This window comes from Triturus cristatus, chromosome 8 (assembly GCF_964204655.1).
Source record: "Triturus cristatus chromosome 8, aTriCri1.1, whole genome shotgun sequence".
In the NCBI taxonomy this organism is placed as follows: Eukaryota; Metazoa; Chordata; class Amphibia; order Caudata; family Salamandridae; genus Triturus; species Triturus cristatus.
The window spans coordinates 560888537-560908410 of NC_140591.1; positions in this window are offsets into that span (position 1 = coordinate 560888537).

Here is a 19874-nt window from a genome sequence, read left to right on the forward strand (position 1 = left end):
CAGTTTTGCAGTAAGATGTCTTTAAAAATGAAGGTGTTTCTAAAGCTGAGTTGTGCAGAACGTCCGAGTTACTTCCTTTCTTTAACTTCAATTAACCTTTAAATGCATGCTTACCTGTTTATTTAACATCTTTTTTCATCTTAGTGCTGAATCAAGTAAACAGCAGCACAGTGCTGCTGTTGACCAGGGGGCTGCATGTAAGGGTCAGAAGGCTGCATCTGGCCCCCAAGCCGTACTTTGAGTATCACTGTTCTAGACTATCACATTAGCTTTATCTCATGTAGACTAGTGTTCTTTTTCCTGCTATTGCTGATTCTGATCACTCACTTGCACTCCTTTTATTGATTTTAATTCTCTCTTCCATCTTCTTTCAAAATTATTTTTTCCCTTGTTTCTATTTCCATTCCTTTCCAAAAATCTTTTCTTTTGGATGTTTTTTATTCAATTGTGTTCCCCTATATCTCTCAACCCCTCATACATAGCTATATGTTCTCTCATCATTTGTACTGCACTTCCTAGTTTCACTTTGTATCCTCACTTTTATTTGTATATTTTATTGATGTTAATTACTTTCTTCATTTTCCTATTAAATGTTGAATTTCTTTACAATTTCTATACTTTCTGCACCCTCCGGAATGCCTTCTAGTCATCTTGCAATCTAATATTCTAAGTGTAGCTTTTCCTGACGATTTCAAATCCACTTCTGCATAATTAAATCTTTTTTTTTTAAACTATCAACTTACTTATTCTTTGTGTGTTATTCTTAATGTCTGATAGGATTTACTTTGTACTACACTTTTGTACCAGTATTAAGTCAATTAAAATGAAATAGAATGAAAAATAATTACGTTTTCACATTTCTAAAAAGTCGAGTTTTATGTCCATTTATGATGATAGAACCGTAGGCAAAACTACAGGAACATTTCAATGCACCCACCATTGACCTAAAGCTATTTCAGCAAACTACAAATTTGCAAGCTCAATAAAGTGTACAGCACCCCACAGGGGCAATTATTTCTTCCTCTACCCGATTTCCTACCAAACAGCTTAATAGTAATATTTGATTCACTTGTTGTGTAGGCGTTTCCAATCAATTTTATCGCGGTGATTTTCCAAATTGCAAACTAAGGGGGATATTTACAAGAATGTGGTGAAGTGTGTCGTTAAGCTAAGAAGGCTAACAATATGCTCCATCACTTTAGAAATGCACGGCAGCATCATATTTACTACAATATGGTGCATCCTTGCGTTTCCCCCTGCACTGACCATAACATTAGCACCATGGTGCAAGGGTGCATGTGTTGATGGGAAGATTGTTCCCTTCCTACACATAAAAACTATCTTGAAATGCCGTTTTGTAACTTCTGTGTGTGAAGTTTTTGCTTCTTCCTCCTATTTTTCCAGACCTGTTGTAGTAGGTTTTAGGACTCTGAACACTTTACCACTGCTATTCAGTGCTAAAGTGCGTATGCTCTCTCTGTAAATTGTGAACATGATTGGTTATCAATGATTGGCATATTTGATTTACTGGTAAGCCCATAGTAAAGTGTACTGAGTGTGTCTTTAAATCAAATGCTTTTAGTGGTCCTGCAGCACTGATTGTGCCACCAACATGAGTAGACCTGAAAAGGTATCTCAGATCTGCCACTGCAGTGTCTGTGCAATGTTTGTTAACTGCCATGTGCACCCACCAGCCAGGCCCTAGTCTTCCCTATTCTTACATGAAAGGCACCCCTTTGGTAGGCCCAAGGTACCCTCCTGTAAAGGGTGCAGTGTATGTGAAAGGTAGGACATGTACTGGTGTGTGTGACATGCCCTGATAGTGAAATACTGTCAATTTTGTTTTTTTACCATTGAAAGGCTATCCTGCCCTATTGGATAACATGGGAGTTAATTTGTAACATTTTATAAATAAAAATTCCCATTGAGACAGGACAGGAAGATAAAGTTTAGTATGCCTGAACTCAGAATATAAAGATGCATCTTTTAGTAAAGATGATTTTTATATTGTGTGTTTGAAAATACCACTTTTAGAAAGTGGGTATTTTCTTGCTTAGCCATCCTGTGTTCCTCTGCTGGTTTGTGGATTTACTGTATGGCTTTTGAATGACAGGGGCTGGGGATGTGTATTCTTTCAGACGGCCACCGGTGGGGGGTTGATGTGTGTCCTGCCTTGCCTGGATGAGTCAGGGCTCGGCTGCATAGACCTGGGCTGCATTTAGAGTAGGGGAGGAGATTTATTTCACATCTGAATGGGCGTGGTCTGCCTTGGACAATGCTGTCTCCACCTCCTGTTGGGCAGCTGCACCAGAGATGACAGAACTGGTTTTGACTGGGCAAAGACCTTCTCTACCACTAGACAACAAAGGAATTGGTGCCATAAAAAGTGGGACCCAGCCCCTGAACTTTAGAGTACTTCTGGACTCAAGAGGAACCTTTGCCAAGGAGAAGAACTGGAGAAACTGAGGAGAAGTACTACCCTTTTGCTGTATGCTGCCTGGGGTTGGCCTGCAGTAGCAGTTTCTGACAAGGAAAGGACAAGGACTTCACTGTGTGCTGTGACCCCTTGCTTGAGGAAGATCTCCAAGGGCATGAGTAGAGCTTGCCTCCTGTTCTGAATTCTCAGGGACACAAAGACTTCACCCCTAGCTCCCCTGAACTTCCTTGCTGGTTGTTCTGATCTGCCAAGAGGTGCCTGAGACTGTGTTGTTCCTCTGGAGGTTGTTCCTGCTGTTGGAAGCTGGAAAAGCAATGCAACTACAAGAAAATCAACGCATCACCCTTCTTGCTGCAGTTTTCCCAACGCAGCACCGCTGTGCGAGAAGAATCTCCATGTATCGCTGCACTGCTGCCGAAACCGACGCAGCGCCTGTCGCCAATGCAAGAATCGACTCATCGAGGGATCATGGCTGGAGAGACCAACGCAGCACCACTCGACAATGCCGCATCAATTGCCGACGCATCCTGGATCTCCACACATTGTACCTGTCCCGCAAGTTTTCCCGACGCATCACCCACGGACCAGAATCATCCTAGAGTCGATGCATCACTTTTCCCTTCAGACCAGACACAATGCATCTCTTCTCCTGGGTGCAGCAGAAATGTTGCATCGCCTCCCCAGGGTCTCAGGAACTGACGCATCTATTTGTGTTTTCGACGCTTCCCATCTCTGCGGCTGTTTGGCCTTGTGAATTCTGTCGCAAGTACAGGTACTTTGAGAGAAATCACGCATCCATAGTTTTCTATGTCCAAGTTGTTTGAAACCTTTTTAAAGTTATATTCTTATTACATGTATGTAGGATTTTTGTCGTTTTGGTCTTGTTGAGTATATTGGGCCTGAGTCACAGAACTAACTTAAGACAAAATCCTAAACTTACTACTTTTGCTATTCACAGAAGTCATTTAGTAGTAGTAAAGTTAGGATTTTGTCTTAAGTCTGTCTTAAGTCTGTCCTAAGTTTGTCTTAAGTTTGTCTTAAGTTTGTCTTAAGTCTGTCTTAAGTCTGTTTTAAGTCTGCCTTAAGTCTGTCTTAAGTTTGTCTTAAGTCTGTCTTAAGTCTGTCTTAAGTCTGTCCTAAGTTTGTCTTAAGTCTGTCTTAAGTCTGTCTCAAGTCTGTCTTAAAACTGTCCTAAGTTTGTCTTAAGTTTGTCTTAAGTCTGTGTTAAAACTGTCCTAAGTTTGTCTTAAGTTTGTCTTAAGTCTGTCTTAAGTCGAACTTAAGTCAAACTTAATCCAAAATCCTAACTTTACTACTAATAAATGCCTTCTGTGAATACCAAAAGTAGTAGGACAGACTTAAGACAGACTTAAGACAAACTTAGGACAGACTTAAGACAAACTTAAGACAGACTGAAGACAGACTTAAGACAGACTTAAGACAAACTCTCGACAGACTTAATACAGACTTAAGACAAACTTACGACAGCCTTAAGACAGACTTAAGACAGACTTAAGACAAAATCCTAACTTTACTACTACTAAATGCCTTCTGTGAATACCAAAAGTAGTAAGTTTAGGATTTTATCTTAGGTTAGTTCTGTGAATCGGACCCATTATTCCTAAACTGGTGTGGTGTCCATTTGAGGTGTTATCACTGTATTACTGTTTGTTTTGAGTACAAATACTTTACACATTGCCTTTGGGATAAGTCTGTCTGCTCATGCCAAGCTACCCAGGGGGTGAGCAGGGCTTAGCTAAAGTCTGTATCCCCCTTACCTTGACTAGAAACAAGTGTCCCCAGGGTCTCAGGAACTGACGCATCTATTTGTGTTTTCGACGCTTCCCATCTCTGCGGCTGTTTGGCCTTGTGAATTCTGTCGCAAGTACAGGTACTTTGAGAGAAATCACGCATCCATAGTTTTCTATGTCCAAGTTGTTTGAAACCTTTTTAAAGTTATATTCTTATTACATGTATGTAGGATTTTTGTCGTTTTGGTCTTGTTGAGTATATTGGGCCTGAGTCACAGAACTAACTTAAGACAAAATCCTAAACTTACTACTTTTGCTATTCACAGAAGTCATTTAGTAGTAGTAAAGTTAGGATTTTGTCTTAAGTCTGTCTTAAGTCTGTCCTAAGTTTGTCTTAAGTTTGTCTTAAGTTTGTCTTAAGTCTGTCTTAAGTCTGTTTTAAGTCTGCCTTAAGTCTGTCTTAAGTTTGTCTTAAGTCTGTCTTAAGTCTGTCTTAAGTCTGTCCTAAGTTTGTCTTAAGTCTGTCTTAAGTCTGTCTCAAGTCTGTCTTAAAACTGTCCTAAGTTTGTCTTAAGTTTGTCTTAAGTCTGTGTTAAAACTGTCCTAAGTTTGTCTTAAGTTTGTCTTAAGTCTGTCTTAAGTCGAACTTAAGTCAAACTTAATCCAAAATCCTAACTTTACTACTAATAAATGCCTTCTGTGAATACCAAAAGTAGTAGGACAGACTTAAGACAGACTTAAGACAAACTTAGGACAGACTTAAGACAAACTTAAGACAGACTGAAGACAGACTTAAGACAGACTTAAGACAAACTCTCGACAGACTTAATACAGACTTAAGACAAACTTACGACAGCCTTAAGACAGACTTAAGACAGACTTAAGACAAAATCCTAACTTTACTACTACTAAATGCCTTCTGTGAATACCAAAAGTAGTAAGTTTAGGATTTTATCTTAGGTTAGTTCTGTGAATCGGACCCATTATTCCTAAACTGGTGTGGTGTCCATTTGAGGTGTTATCACTGTATTACTGTTTGTTTTGAGTACAAATACTTTACACATTGCCTTTGGGATAAGTCTGTCTGCTCATGCCAAGCTACCCAGGGGGTGAGCAGGGCTTAGCTAAAGTCTGTATCCCCCTTACCTTGACTAGAAACAAGTGTCCCTATTTAGACAAAGGTACCTAACTCTGCCGACTAGAGACCGCCATTTCTAACACCATCCAAAAATCCTAACAGAATACGGGAATTAAAACACAGTTAGCTGTAGCAAATGTACATTGCCACACACATGGGAGGATAAGAAGAGAAAAAATAAAATAAACTAAAACTATGACAGGCAATCCAAGAACTAGCAAAACAGAGGCAAGAAAACTAACTTAATTCCATGCCTTGCAGGTTGCTATATGACTCCTTCAGTTACACCAGCAATAACACATTCAAGTACAATTCACACGAAAGGTAACACTATCAGAGACAAGTCCCAGAACAACTCTCAACCTGCTTGGTGCAAAAGTTGCTGTGATCAGCAGACAGGCACAAATCAGAAATGTGCAATTGTGGTAAAGTACAACAAGCAATGACGTTATTAGACTTCACAAGTGCTTGATTTGTAAAAGAATAAGTGTTGGGGTCTACATTTTTCTAAGCAGTCCACCTACACCATTGCACAAAGCTTGGGTTGCGAATACCATGGCTGTCTGAGCAAAATTTATGTAACTTGCATTAGCATAAGTAGACTCAGAGGGATATTCTCAAGAACGTGCGATAATCATCGCCAAAATAGGTCAATGCAATTTTTCATATCGCCATCTATCGCGGGAAAATAACTCTGTGTTAACGTCGTATTCACAACACGGTGGTAACATGCAATAGTTTCCTGATAACGCATCAAATGTCCGTGATAAAATTACCAGGACAGCGATAAAAATCTAAATCCGAATGTGAAAAAAGTTGCGATGGGCCCAACTGCGATAACAAATTCAGTGATAAGCAGCGCCAGGTCTCCAAGTCCCACAAGTCTGGCGGGAAAAATCACTATGAAAGCGGCAACAGAAAACACAAACTACTGCAAAGCACCATGGAGGTAGCCGGACCAAGTACAGAGGACTACCAGAACCCCACAAGCCCCACGGAGGACCAGCCTGGGACCTCAGGGTCAGGGAAGGGCAAGGAGAAGAAGTAGAGGAACCCGTGTTTCAGTCCACAGGAAAACCAGATGCTCATTACAGGGGTGATAGAATACCACCACCAACTGTTCATCACCACCACTGTGTCATTGGCAGCTACAAATACAATATGGCAGTCCATCCTGGCCAAGGTGAATGCAGTCGGAATGAAGAGAAGGGAAGTGGACGACTGCAAGAAACCGTGAACTGATGTGAATTACAAAACCAAGCTGAAACTCGCAGCCAACCTGAAAGCAGCAATGCAGACTGCAGGTTGTCGTCCTGCCTAACACCAGTTAAATCCCTGCTGCTAACGCGCCTTATCGCCAGTTTGTGGATCGCATCGCAGACCTGGCTGGTCGTTGAGAATATCACTAAGTGGTGTCTTCGTGTGTTTTTGCAAAGGGAACGCCTACTCTGCATATCATTAGCGTTAGTTGTCACTCTGATCCGTGGCGATGTTTTTTGCTGCAGCTATTGCTGGAAAACTGGCAATATCAGCAGTTTGCACCAGCTTGAGAATAGGGCAATAGATCTATCGCCACTTGTGCGGCGCTAAAGTGCCGATAAATCGCCGATAGATCCTTGAGAATATGCCCCTCAATTTCTAGAACCTTATCTAAAATTACTCAGACTTATGTGAAATGCAAATCCATCATTTAGCGCTTCATTTTAGCATGAAATCCGGAGGTGAAATTTATTCTCACATCAACTTCCGGTGCAAAGAGGTGCAAAAGACACACGTGCCACTTGTAACAGGCTCTTGAATTACGGTTGTGTGTTGTTCCCACACTTCATTGCAAAGTTTCGCTGCAAACGGCAATCTAATTACGTGACATGTGTAGTGGCGGAATTTCACACAAAAAAGTCCTGAAATTCCTACAGTTATGCTGGCATAATTTATATTCCACTCTGGCCTAGATAAAACAACTATCAGAAGAAAAAAACTCACTTTTCCAAAGAGTCCTTGTACTCTCTGAGGATAAGCAACAGGGAGAACAAACAAAAAGGACATTTCAAAACAGTACAAGACCTAATCAACCCTCAAGCTTCTAGTTTCACTATTTCAAAAGCAATGTAGTAATGGTCCTTCCCGTTTTATCTCCAACATGATAAAATAAAGAGATCCCTCTGCGTGACTTTTAAGGAAAAAGGCTCCAAACAAACGAGAATTCAGGTCACCACTCGTATCTCTTTTTCTATTGTGGGTTTGTTTTTCCTCTCCTCTCCCACACCCGTTGCTAAAAAGTGCCACTATGCACCAATCCTGCATCTACTTAGTAGATTAACATATCTTCTGTTTGTCCTCGAAATCTCCGATTACTCCCTAAGTAGAAACCGATCACCTCCCACTTGAAAGCATGTCATTTACAAATCAATATTTTTGGAGCTGTATCTGAATCACAGGAAGCTAGCAAATGCTGCCCCACCAATAAACATTTCTCCATTAAAAAGCATGAACATAAGGAATAATGCACTGCATTGCTATTATCTTTGTGTCATTTCAAGGTCACATGTTTGGTACCAGTGGGAGAATTAGTCATTTTCTCCTTCTAAAGTCGAAAACAAATGAATGCTCCGTGTTTTGCACAGCAGCACTTCTGACACAAGTGTTGTAACAAAGTTAGACAGTGCAAATGCAATATTGGGAAATACATAAGGAGTCGTAAGGCAGAATGCATTGACATCCATTTTTTTTAAATTAATTTGACTCTTTTACCAGTAGATTATTTTAAGCCATTAGATGAGTGGCAATCAAAGGTTTGTTGCTGAGAACGTAATTCATCATTCTAGTGGACTGCGATATAATATAATAGAGCTAATGTTCAGATAAAGTGTAGAAATTCCACGAAAATGTAACAGTAATTGCATAAAATTGTATCAAAACAACTAAGCAGCAATTTGGACCTTCTCAACAAAACAAAACTCTATGGGTTGTTTGCCCAACAGTGGGCCGAAATGGGTGTTACAGTCAAGGCTGAAATCCCATTTACAAATTATACCTATCAATCCTCTTTGACGTATACATTTATGACAGTTGTAGGATCATGGGTGTTGGTGATAGTAATAGGACCACTCTTACAAATTTTCCGAAACGAAATGAATTTGGTTAAATACATATAAACTATATTTGGTAAGCTCAGTATTTGTAACTTAGAATTATATTCCGTTCTGGCTGGTTTTTAGGAGTTAAACCATGTGCCTTTCCATTTCATAACTGTTAGAAATGGGATTTCTGGTTGGCTAGGGCATGCGCCTAAGCCAGGCAGAAACCACCACTACAGTGAGTGCAAGGAGTTACATGCTGAAGATAACCCCTGCTCACCCCCTTGGTAGCTTGGCACGAGCAGTCAGGCTTATCCCAGAGGCAATGTGTAAAGTGTTTGTGCAACACACACACAGCAGCGACACACTAGGCACACCACAAAAAAAACTCCACACAAGGTTATGTAAAAATAGCCTTTGTATTATTATTAGAATGTAATCACATATATACACTGTGTCATCTGGCACTTAGCATGAATTTACAGGTATTATGTACACTACAGGGCCAACCGGGCCACTGTCATAACATCACAACTCGCAGTTAGTGAAAACAACCTGTAACTACTGGTAACATTGCACCTAGCACGAATGCATTAGGCATACATGTTATTAGCAACCGTGCACCACAGTACCACCTGCCATGGTGCACATCTCATTAGCCCTTTTCAGGCGTAAAGTTACTTGCCCACATGCAAAATTATCTCTGGGAGCCCACCGGTCCCCTATCGGCAGTCCCAGCGTCTATGCGCTTACCAACTGGACTGCGTGATAGTTCGGTGGATACTCCTTCCTCCACCCAGGCTCGGGTGCCTCCATCAAGGTTCCACCCCGCTCAGTGAGCCTAGTCAATATCCCATACCCAAGGTAAGGGCTCCCCCTGCTGCATGTCCCTCAAGCAGCTGCCCGCGATCTGGCGGTGCAGCTGCGAGCACCAATTCTTTCCCCCTAACTTGGAGCACACAAACGTGACTCGGTTTCGGTCATCGAGGGGGGAGGGAAATAGACCCCATGCTCCCCTCCTCTGCCCTGGCTCAAAATGGGCAATGCCCCTGCCTCACAGCGACTGGAGCTGAATACAAGAAACCTCAGCCCCACTCACCATTCCTTGGCGGGCTGAGCGGTTCTGCTTGCAGCCATTGGCTGCCCAGCCGGGCAAGGTACCAGTCCTGCTAGACCTGCCGGTCAGCCCCGGCAGCCTCATCCAGAACTTCTTTCTGCCTGCAAGTAGGGGCCGGCCCTGGAGCGAAGTCTCTGGCGGCTCTCCTCGTGGAAGGTGGCCCTGCCCTCCACACAAGCTCAGGCAGCATGCAGGGCCCTCACCATCCTTACGGGAGCCCTGCCCGCATCCAGGCCTTCTCCGCCCGTCTTCCTGCATAGGGAGGGCCGAGTATATACAGAGCGAAGTCTCCGTCAACTTGGCTCCCTTCTGTGCACCACTTGGGTTAGGTCTCCTCGCTACTATGGGCAAAATTCTGCACGACTCTCTCCGAGGGCCGACAGAGCCCTCTCCTCAGGCTCAGAAACCACGTGGGGCTCTCCTCGTCACCACGGGAGCCCCGCCCACAACCAGGCTTCCTCTGCCTGGCTTCGAGTAACTACAGAGCTAAATCTCCCTCGATTTTGGCTCCATGCTGTCACAACTTTTAGCAGCCAAAAGAGAGTGCCTACTACGCTCTGCTGCAGCACGAGCCCAAACCAGGGGCTCAGCATATGGGGATCCTGCAGCGCCCCAAGCCCAGGTCCAGGGAAATTAAGGTAGAGCACCCAGCCCGGCGCTAAGTCCCAAAAATCTCATAGGGCAGAGCTAGGCAAAGGCAGGCCAGCACGCAGGGCCTCCCAGCAGAAGACAGCAGCTGGGTCCCATGGCGGTACCTCCTGGCCGTCCAGCAGACTGCCGGCCACAAGTTCCAAGTAAGCACAACCCAAAGGGTCACAGCCCTAATATTTATATCCCATAATTTCTTTCTTCTGCCCTGGCACAGGGCCTTGGACACAGTCCACAGCAGTTCTGGGGGGCACTTAACAGTGCACAACAGTCCCCATTGTTTGTGTAGGCTCTGGCCCCAGACCCACCACAGGAGGCCAGAGCCAGCTTTGTGGAAGGCAGGCACAGTCCGATTCAGGGTCAGGTGCTACTTCTCCCACTACTCCAAATGCAGATGAGGCCTATTCAGCCTAGAGCTGACTCACCCAACCCCTCTAGAGCCAATGCACCTCCCCAGCCCCTGTCACCCAGAGCCAGACCTTCAATACACAACAGGCAGGCACAAAGACACATAGCACACAGAAATGCCCACTTCTAAAAGTGTAATTTCTAAAATAGTGATAATAAATCTGCAAACACCATTACGCAGTATTTATTGCCACTATTCCAAACATACCAAACTTGATCACGCCATCCCTCTCATATCAGAAATTACCACTGAAACACATATCAGGTAATCCCCAATGCATTCCTATGAGAGGGCAGCCTCACAGCAGTGAGAAACCAAATAGGCTGTTTGTCACTACCAGGACATGCCACACAGTTAAGGCACATGTCCTACCTTTTACCTACTGTGCACCCTGCCCATACGGCTAGCTAAAGCCTACCTTAGGGGTGACTGATATGTAGTAAACACAATCACAGACTGTGGCAACCACTTTATGTGCCACGTCACAGTGGCAGTAAACTGTGCGCGCAGGCTCGGCAATGGCAGAGGCCTGAGACAGGTTTGAAAGGCTACTTTGGTGGGTGGCGCAAGCAGCGCTGCAAGCCCACCAGAAGCATTTAATTTACTGGCCCCGGGTATATGAGATACCACTTTACAAGGGACTGATAGGTAAATGAATTACGCCAAACAGATGTAGACCAATCTTACCAAGTTTACCATAGAGAGCACATGCACTTTAACACTGAACAGCAGTGATAAAGTGCCCAGAGGCCTAAAACCACCAACACCAGGTCAGAAAAATACCAAGAGGAAGGCAAAAGATCTGGGATGACCCTGCAAAAAGTGCCAAGTCCAACAATAACTTAATACCACCTCTCCCTCTTTCAATTTATTTTACTTTATGACTGCGTTCCTGCTCTTCTCTTATACTTTAGTGGTTTGGTGCATGTGTATCACTTATATATACCAACACTTCACTTTAACTGTAAGGCCAGTAAACATATTTTATATGATTTCAGTTGAATGTCAGGACCATTTTGGGCTACAAAAATAGAAGATTTCTTTTAGAATTTTAAACTTGTCTGGTTCTACCTTTTTGCTGCTTTTTTAATTTCAAAACCTACACTGTATGTCTGCTATGACATTATCATTTAACATACTTAGGCAAAACGTGGTCCCTTGTTTCTCTAGCTGTAGAGGGAGTTCCTCTTAAGACTACAACCCTTGTCAACCAGGATATGGAAGCTGTCATTACCACAGTGCAATTTCCATCCTCAATGTTCAATAGCAAGTGTGGCCCCTGCAGGTAAGAGCGGTGGGGACGTGTTGGGGGGGATTCGACAGACGACCACGAGGGAAAATTAAATAAATAATTGATTTTCCCTCGTCATTTGTTGAAATTCCCCCACCCGCCCCACTGCTCTTACCTACACGGGCGGCTGCTGTTCAATAGGGATTGTATACTGAGGAAGGTGAGGTGTGACTGCACACCCCAACAATGCTGTTACCTAACAGTCCTTATATCTGAAGGGTATACAGAGCTGTAGCTGTGCCCATTGCGTCCTGAGGCAGCCCACGTAAAATCTCATCATTTGCTCAAAGATTGGTCCACCTCTCAATCCCCAACCCAAAAATATAAAGATATAAATCACCACCTGCAAAAAAATACCCCAGTATTTCCAGGAATCCATATGTAAATGCAGGAACATAATACATCAAATAACCAGGGTCAAAAACTCTGTCTCTCTACACCTCCAAGACATCCCACCACAGCTAGGAAAGTTGTCCACGACATGCGATACACCCACGCCTAACACAATCCTTAAATACGCCTCAGAGTACCACCTGCTGCCCAGAACTTTAGGAAACACCTTCCCTGAACCCAGGTGTAGTAAGGGTTGTTGATCCTGGATTCAGTTCAAATAAACACTCCCACAGAGGGACAGCTGCATGATAAACATTTACTCCACATTGCCCTCCCATATTTACATAACATGGAACCACTACAAATTATGTCTACCATCCAATACCCCTACCAATCCATGGTAATTAACCCAGTCAATCCAACTTGACGGCTACATGTTGACTGAGGAGATCTGCTGCACACAACTGGTTTCGAGAGGACTCTAACAAGGCCCACCTTGTAGGTCCACCAAAACCACCCTGTGGGGGTCATCACAAATAACATGGGAACACTTCCCACATAAGATCAAAATAAGATACAAAACACTTCAAACCACACACCCACACGGTGCAGAATGCTGTCTGTATGGATAAGCCCTTCAGTGCCCTCACAGCCATAGAAAGGGCTGAGTGCATAATACAATGAATACAATTTGGCACTAAAAAGTAGTTGCACCTTTATCCTTTCTATTCAGTCATATTATTTCACAATATCCATTGTATGAGTGTTATAACATTTATCACATTAGCTTAAGAATGAATGCTGCACTTTTTTAATCAAACCAACATCACAAAATACAGCACGCTAGTAAAGGTGCTTTACAATCTACGCCATGTGCAGAAGGCCTGCATGCTTTTGTGTAAAGTGGAGATGTTCCCCTTTATAAAGATAATGCCTTTATTTTATGTTCCTTCTTGAATTTCACAGAGCATATCTTTTGTGCCGTTTTCATCCTTGAAATACTCTGATCTGTCTGGCAGCGTTCTGCTCTTTGTGTCATATCTTAGACCCTGGTAACACTGCAAAAACCAGCATAAAGGGTATTTCAGGAGACATTTTGCACTACCATTGATTAAGAACATTTAAGAAAAATTGCGTGTTCACTTGTTAGCTGGTGGTAGAAACACACTGATAATGCAGAAAATACCTAAATGAAGTGTAAAAGTGGGCCCAAATACCGTTTGAAATCTTTATTTCAATTTATTCGCTCTGATGTGTGAATTTGCCATAGAAAGACACCCAGTGCCGGACTGGGAATCCAAAGCGGCCCTGGCAAACTGCTCGGCTGCCCCCCACTGGGGTGAGGGGGGAGCAGCCGAGCAGTTTGCGAGGGCCAGTTTCAGCCGATTTTGTTACAGGGGGCTGATAATGCCGACCCCCGGTAACAAAAACGGCTCCCAGGGGCCCAAACCGGCCCCCATCCTAGCGGCCCACCGGGGAAACGCCCAGTGCCCACTACGGCCAGTCCAGCCCTGAAGACACCTCATATACAATAACAAATTAAAGTGGTGTGCATATTCACACTCAATTTTAACGCTCTGCTCTTAAAGCCCTTAGTGATGAATTGTGTATAATGGATTATGCACTGCTATAGCCTTATTCTCATAAAAACTGATGGGCCTATTTACAAGTTGTGGGCCACCAGAACATCACTTTTTGTGATGTTCCAGTAGCGCACAGGGCTTACCCATATGTACAAGACCACGTAAAGCCACTCTGCCTGGCTTTTCCATAGCCTTGTAGATACGAAGTAAAGCAAAGCATCGAATGCCACTGCCTTGCCTTGTTCTGCGGCAAAGAGGCGTTCCATGGGAGTTGATGTGGGTGTTCCACTGCAACACCCATGGACTTTGGCACTGTCCCAGATTTACATTATCTAGTACACCTGGGGTAGCACCAAAACCTTGCGCTTCCCTGGAGCAGGCGTAACAAGGAGAAATGTTCCTCAGCACATATGGAATGAGGAAAACGCCTCGCATGATTGTTTTTGTGGAGGAAGTTGTCCCTTCCTGTACAAAAAATGAACCTGCCAGCAACACAGACACCCTTGCCCCATGGTGCAGTAGTGCCTGTGTCGGCACTAGAACTGTGCAGCGGTGCAGGCAGAAAGGAAAATAATGCACTGTATCTTTTAAATACAGTGCATTCCTGACATTTTGAATAGGCGTAGGGCAGCAGAGAAAAATTACTTGTGGCGCTGCCCTACGACAATTCTTTAGTTCTATTTGTTAATTTGAGAGGGATGCAAAAATTTAATTTTAACATTTTTGAATGTCTCATTTGCAATATGTGTGCTTGAGTGTTTGTCCCATTCTATGTTATACTTTTTATCTTTTTGTAGCAATACTGTTGTTGCACATTTTGTGTTCCTTGTAGTCTGGAATTTTAAGGGTTATGCAATTTCGATATTCACCAGCCAATCTTTATGCATTTGAAATATTGTGGACATTTTTTACTTTCATGTCTATTAAAGTATCTCACATCTAAAAAAAAAAAACAGACTGGATATTGATTTATGACTGGATATTGATTTATTAAGTGTTGTTTGATGCTTTGCAGAGTTCTGAATCACTAACCCTCAGCATCTTCCTGTGCTACTCTGTCTTGCTAACCGGAGAGTCAATTGCTAAAGGGTGTACTAGGCTGACAGTTTGGGGTGTGCAGTACAGGAGCCTTAGGACACTATGGGCTGTATTGCTTAGAGTACCTGGATGACACAATGCGCATCTGTAATACAGAGAGCACAGACACTGTCATAAAGGGGTGTTCCCTCGTTTGCATTCAGGCACGGATCCCATGCAAATAGGGGGAAGCTATTTGCCTCTTTGCCCACTCCATTTATGGATGCGGGCAAAAAGACAAAGAGACGGTGAGGATAAAAACTGACTGTGTGCCACAAAAAGGTGGCACACAGTCAGCACACCCCATAAGGTTGCGCTTTAAAAAGGGGAAAAGGGGTCAAATGGACCACTCACACACCCCCTTGTGATGCAGGCGGGTAGAGTCACTCACTGCTCTAGCCAGTAGGCGGACCCAAGTCACCCTTGTAAAGCAGGCAGCGTGCTGTCTGTGCTGCGAACGATAGAGCGGGCGCGTCAAAGAGCTGCTCAGTCTTGCACCAATGTGCTGACATCAGGGCAGCTGTGAGACAGTGTCTGCCCTGGGGGCATCGCACTATTTGTATTAGGGTACACTGTCCCTGGTTGGGCCCTTGCACCTAGTTATAGGTGTGCAGGAGTTGAAACAGGAACAATACTCCCTTTGCATAACGCAACCCCGAAGCAAAATAATTATTACTAGTGTGCCTCAGTAACTTCTGATTGCTCTGGGACCCTTCAATTCAAATATCTATTATATTTTCTTTATTCACCCAGTCACAGTTCAGCGGTGCCAGGGCACATCCAATGTTTCATTTGTACTAGAACTGCTCGTTTAAAATCACCCGTCTAAATTACCTGTGTGCGACAAATGCACTGTCAAAATGAATGTATGCATAAAACACCACTTCCTGGGGGGGAGAACCTCTTGAAATTCTTTATAGGCCTACACAATCAAACCAAACACTTAGGTGACTAGAAAATTCTCCATCACTGCTCAGAAGAAAAGTCATACTCTACATATGCTGAGTCCTACAATTTTAACAAATTTGGCAGATGTGATGCTACCTTATCTGAAATATAATAACATAAACGCAACACAATTGGAAACGCTTACCCATCTCTAGGTGCTTTAAATGTTTTATTCGGGAGAACTGCACACATGCTGTATTACGCACACTTCTGGAAAACAGTTTCTTTTGATATCACTAAGCTTTACAAATTCAAATGAAAGGAAGGCGACAAAAGAGGCCTAGTTTGTGTTTTTCAGGCATCAGTAGTTGGCGGCTGTTTTGTTAAGCTAAATTAAATCTAAAAACAGCCAGGCTCTTCTCTTCTTCGGAGTCCCAGTAAATCTCTCCGCTGTGGAGTAAGTATCACAGCCGGAGAGACGGTGGCGGGCGGCGGTAGCGTTTTATCCTGTCGCCGGCGTTTTCTCCTTGGCGGCAGGCAATTGCCTCCCATTTTCATTTTATTCCGAGAGGAATAATCAGTTCGACCTGCGTCTCGGGGAACTTTTCCGGAGTGAGCAAATGAACACGGCACGCGCCAGATCACGCGTTCTGAAACCGGGGGCAGTTCTCTGAATCCCTTCACCGACTGCATTTTCTCTACGGCGAAAGGTAGTTTCACTGTTAATATGGGAACAGGTTGCCTTGTAAAAATTCTTCATCTATTTTCCATACAGGTGGATTCTCATCTTATTAAAAATGAAATGTATCAGCGACAGAACAGAATGCGGACCTTGATAACAATGTGAAGCAGTGGTCAAACGATTCAGAAAGGATTATGCTATGTTAAAAAAAAAAGTACATCCATTTTTGACCTTGGAAAGGAAGTTAGCCATAGTAAATTAGGTTTTTCCACATGGTGGTTCTCTGATCTATGTTTTACTAGCCCTTAAGTATGACTCAAAACTGGAAATATAAAATTTGTCTCATGTTTACCACCCCCACCGTGGCACAATGAATACCCATCTCAACATACTGCACTTCTTAACATATTTGTTCATTCATAAGGTTTATGAATCCCTGTCTGTCCCTTTAAGGTTACGTCTGGGCTCCATTTGTATGATTCATCTGTGTTCCTCAGTCTGAATGTGGAACTAAAATAATGGTGAACACATCAGATGAAACCACATGGGCTACTTATTATAGTAGAGCGTATGCTTGCTGTACAATGTTTGGGAGGAATTGGGTTGTTGGTTGACTAGGGTGTGAGCCCTGGTCAAGCAGCAACTATAATCTTTGTCAGGGTGAGGCACAAGCCAATCCTAAATTAAACTGTGCTCAAGCGTCTGGTAGCATGGCACTGAGCAGTCAGGCCTAACTTAGAAGCAATGTGTAAAGTATTTGTGCAACACTTCAAATAGTAATAAAGTCAAAACACCACAGAAAGAAGATCCCACACTATGGACCAGATGTACAACCCTTTTTTACGGCCGCAAATGGGAGAACCTCCCGTTTGCGACTGCAAAAAAGGGTAATAGTATGTCCAAATAGCATTTGCGACTCCTCGCTATTAGGAAGGGGCATCCCTTCCTAATAGCGAGTCAACATGCTATGTATCAGTGTTTTGCACCCGCATTTGCAGCCGCAAAACACTCGCAGTTTACCACCTACTTTAAGTAGGTGGTAAACCACCTGCAAAGAGGAAGGGGTCCACAGGGGACCCCTTCCCCTTTGTGAGTATGTTGGAAAATATTTTTTAAGAGCAGGCAGTGGTCCTAGAGACCACTGCCTGCCCTTAAAAAACATGAAACTGAAAAGTTTAATTATCCTTTTTTAAATGCATCCCGTTTTCCTTTGAGGAAAACGGGCTGCGTTTAAAAAAAAAAACCTGTTTTATTAAAAAGCAGTCCCAGACATGGTGCTCTGCTGAGCCCAACAGGCCACCATCCCTGGGAGGGCTGGCATTCCCAATGGGCTTGCAAATTGCAAGAGGCTCATAAATATTAATGAGCCTCGCAATTTGCGACCCCATTGGGAATCGTAAACAGTGTGAAATACACTGTTGTACATTAAAAATTGCACCTCGCAAATTGCGAGTCGCAATTTGCGATGCGCAATTTTCTTGGTCGTACATCTAGCCCTAATTTAGAAACATAGAACCTTCTTTAATAAATAAAACTAAACCAAAACAAACAAAAAATCCAATCAGTAGAACCAGAGATATGCAATTTTAAATGTTTTAGTGAAAATAGCTCCAAAAAGCACAAAGCCGCAACTGTGGATATCTGATCACAACAGACCTGGACAAACTCACAAGTTCAGGCTGCCCACAATGGGGCGCAGGCCATCTACAGAGACCCAGTTAGACCCTATGAACAGAGTACCTTAAATCATGGTTTGTAGAAAGTAGCAAGGATCCACGTTGAAGATATGTAACGCAGGTGAAGTGATGAATCAGTTATGAGATGCGGAGAGGCTGTGATGTGAGTGCCTGCATCCAGTGCTTTAAATGGTAAAATAGAAGTGCAGGTACTCTGTAACAGAGTACCTGCTTGTTTCTGAGAAGTGCTGGTGCTCTCCAATTAAAAGTATTAGGTTCTTTTTGAGAAGTGCAGGTACTCTCCCTCTCAAAATAAACAAGCATTTGCAATGCAATAGGTCTCGCATTTACGCAAGTTTGAGCTATTGGCATTGTAAATGACAATGCCTTTTTTATGTTTTGGTTTTAAAACATAAATAAAAGGCATTGTCATTTACAATGCCAATAGCTTAAACTCGCGTAAATGCGAGACCTGTTGCATTGCAAATGCTTGTTTGCTGGAGTTACTGACACGAAACAAACTGACACGAAACAAACCTAAGATGTGCTTGGGTGTTTCAGGGGTCAGTTGGTGTTTTGAAGCCTGGCTAGGAGGGAAAGTACAGGCTCCTCCGTGAGAGACTGGGAGAAGTTCATGAAAATGTGGACGCATTAGGTTTTGAGAGAAAGGGGTACCCTGTGGATGACAGTGATGAAGAATAAAGGGGGCTGTGAGATTGGGAGGTTTGTGAGCATGGTAGCATAAGGGACCAGGCATATACTCAGGGATTGGAAGTTATTCCTTACTCATCCTATTTGACTTTCAAGCTAACAGGGCCTGGACCCCAAAGACCATATCTGCACTTTAGAATACAGGATTACAGGATTATGCATTGTGGCAGGGTCTCCTTCGTAAAGTGGCAACAGCGCTCACTCGAAGGGTGCTTTCATGTGCTGAGTCTTTTGAAGGGGTGTGAGGGTAAAGAGGTAGGGAATAACAAAGCCGTTTTCTGCTCCTTTCCACCACCTTACAACCAATTAACATCAGAGTGTCACCAACCCCCTGCAACTGTGGACTATTAACAGCCCTCTTGCTTTCATTGATGCTAAGAGGTGTTATAACCTCGTGCTGCGTAGAGTCCGAAGGGTCAGGGGTGGGTACGGGATTTGGAGTCAAACATTCAAAGCTTTTATCAATCAATGAGACTGGCTGCCTCCCTGTGAGGCCTGATTTCCCCCCACAATAACCCCACTCCATCCATGACATTATGTGCTCTGATCTGTAAGACAGCCATTAAGGCCGAGGAGCTCTTAACTTTGAAACAGGAGTATTCGTTCTATGCAGGCGTGCTTCGATATAAAATGTGGGTGTCCGTGCCCTGTAAAATAAAATGAATGTGATAGATAGTGCCACAGAAGCGCTCAAGGGGGTGTTTTGTAAGAGCTAAAATGTAGTTAAACACAGTTTGTGGTTAAAAAGGAGGCTGAGTGTCCCACGTGTCATATCCTCTCATGCATTGATGTCTAGTGGTATGCTTAACAAGTTTAAGCTATCGGCATTTTAAATGACAATGCCTTTTATTTAGGTTTTCAAAACGAAAACAAAAATAAAAGGCATTGTTATTTGCAGTGTCAACAGCTAAAACTCGTGTTAATGCGAGACCTATTGCGTTGCAAATGCTTGTTTATTGTGGTAATGGTATTTGGTGAAACCTGTTTAATACTTCTCAAAAAAGGTCTTAAGACAAGCTGAAAAGGATAGACCAGCCGATTCAATGATTACACAAC